General features: G+C 43.7%; 1 non-coding gene across 1 annotated transcript; it reads right to left on the minus strand.

Moving 5' to 3' along the window:
• Nucleotides 1-719: 719 nt before the first annotated feature.
• On the minus strand, nt 720-847 carry LOC147435031 (U11 spliceosomal RNA). The gene has a single exon (XR_015185441.1). It is a non-coding gene; the product is annotated as a U11 spliceosomal RNA (small nuclear RNA).
• Between the last annotated feature and the right edge of the window lie 1634 nt (nt 848-2481).

A 2481-nucleotide genomic window follows, 5' to 3' on the forward strand; every position in this document is an offset into this window, starting at 1 on the left:
AAGATCTTGGTTGCTATTTTAAGAAGCCAATGCAAGAGGCCTCCTCAAAGGTTACATTAAATGAGCTAGCAAAAATTGCACACGAGTTGAAACCCATCATTAAATTCTTGGATGTAGATTTTTTGTGAATCCCATGGGAGCCCTTGTTCTCCCTTGAAGATTTTTGGAAAGGGGTAGCATCTTTGCTGGATATCATTTAGTGCCTCAATGCAAGCTATGATCGCCTTTGTCGGTATGATGCAGGCTGAGTTCCACCTTTAAAATCCAAACTACTATTTGAATGTTTGCCACGAGATAAAAAACCAACTGACACTCTTGTTATTACCTAGTCAATAGTTATATTGATGATAGCATTGTCTATATATCAAAGATGTATTATTGACCAATTCACCAAATTCAATAAAATTACAAGCATTTTAAACCAATTATAATTACTATTGACTTAATCAAATCTATGATAATTTAGAAACTGGAATAACAAGAAAGAAATTTTTCCAAAGGTGCAAAAAATAGAGGTCCTAGTACTACCAAAATTCATGATGTAGACCCTGTGCCACATATTAAATGATGTCTCCCTAAAAGGAGTGTTCGTATTACAGCTACACGAATGCATCAGATGCTACAAATGATAGTCATACAAAAAGTGGGAGCAAAAGTCTCATCAAAATCAAAGACCTTTTCAAAATCAACATAGGTAAACGCTGTTGAGCAATGATTGAAGTAGCGTCGGCTAAGCGAGTCAACCCTCTTATGGATTTCTAAAATTGTGTTGGCCGTATGTCTAGATTTCCATACGGCGTGCACCATCGAGGGTGCGCATGGCATACTTAGCCAATCGACCCTTTTAACCATCAACAGCCGTCTTCGCCTCCTTCCTATACTCTCTTTGTTACAGAGTTATTGCATGTGGGATTTTAATTACTTTACACCCAAGCAGAACTACACTTGAAACGGCACTCAAAACAGTTTCACGATCAAGGATTTTTTCTTGTATCTTGACCAAATGTGACCCAAATTTGTTGAAACTTGGTCACTAGGATTACTTTATGCTGGCAAACACTTCTGTGAGCTCAGATGTAACTTTTGACCTCTACTTTGGCATTTGAGACATTACACGCTGACGGGAGCAAAGCAAACCCCGAACCCTGACGGCCTCTAAAACACCGGGGACCGAATGGCGCGCCTCGAGCCTGTCACGGTAAAGCGAACAGGGGGCACCACCTAGCTTTAGCGGCTAGGACGCAAACAAAACACCACCATAACAAAGTTTTCATCCAAGAGAGATGGATGCTTGGGAGTAATGATGAAGAGGAAAGGGAATGAGATCAAGTGAGAGAGAGAGAGGGTGAGGGAGGGGGTATAGCGGCTTAGTACTTAGGCACCACAAAAGGATGGCAAATCCGCACACCCTTCACACATACACAAGCTCCCTCCAAACACAAGACTAGGTGGCGATTCCGCACACCTCACAAGGGAAAAACATTGCAAGAAAACATACTCACAAAACCTCAAGCTTTATTTAGAGAATAAGGCGATAAAATGGGGAGCATAGGGTAGGGGAATGAGAAGGGAGAGCGTGGTAGAGCACATGGCGGATAGGTGGGAGTTGATGGCGAAGACTCGCACGAGGGTTATGGCCATCATCCTTCATTTAGTTTCCCTTCATCTTCCATAGCCCAAGGGTGTAGAGGTCATGCTCAAGACGAGCATGGTGATTGCGGTGATGGTGATGGTGTGGGGGTGTGTGTGTGTGTGTGCACTAGTCACACACTGTGCATAGTGTGTTCTTTGGTGATGTTGTGTGTGTGTCGTAGTGTGATGGTGACCCCTCTTTATATAGGGGAGGAGGGGGGAGGAATTCTAGAATTTAGAAATGAAGAAATCATTATCTACATAGGCCATGTGACTGTGGGTCCCACTTGTCTGGCTGTGTGTATATGTGCCAAAACAGCAGTCTCATGAGAGAGAGACTAAGAGAGAGAGATGGGTTGATGAAAAAAAGTGAGAGGTGACATGGAGAATAAAGTAATTACAAGAGGGGAGAGAGGGGAGTGTGTTAAGAGGTGAATCTGTGTGCAGATGTGTGTGAACACAAGAAAATCAGGTAACCACTGGGTGGGGATGGGTCTGTGGGCACCTTTTTCAGTGAAACTGAGTGTGTGTGAGTGTGGGGGAGGCCATTTGGCTACAAGACAAGAGAGATTTCGAATTTTAGAGAGAGAGGGGGGTATTTGGATCATGGGAGAGTGTAGGAGAGAGAAAAGGGGGGTGGGATATACTGTTTTGGAAGATAGCATAAGTTGCATGTGAGTTAGGGTGCATTATTGGTGAGTTATAATGCATTATTGGTGAGAGGTGGGGTAGCTTGAGGGGAGAGAGAAAGGAGAAAGGACAAGGGGAAGAGAGAGGGGGTTGACCTTTCGAGTGGAGGAGAGGAAAAGGGACACACGGCGGGGCAACAGTGAAGAAAAAGGAGGCAAG

Source organism: Adiantum capillus-veneris, chromosome 19 (assembly GCF_014529385.1).
Source record: "Adiantum capillus-veneris isolate H3 chromosome 19, ASM1452938v2, whole genome shotgun sequence".
Classification (NCBI taxonomy): Eukaryota; Viridiplantae; Streptophyta; class Polypodiopsida; order Polypodiales; family Pteridaceae; genus Adiantum; species Adiantum capillus-veneris.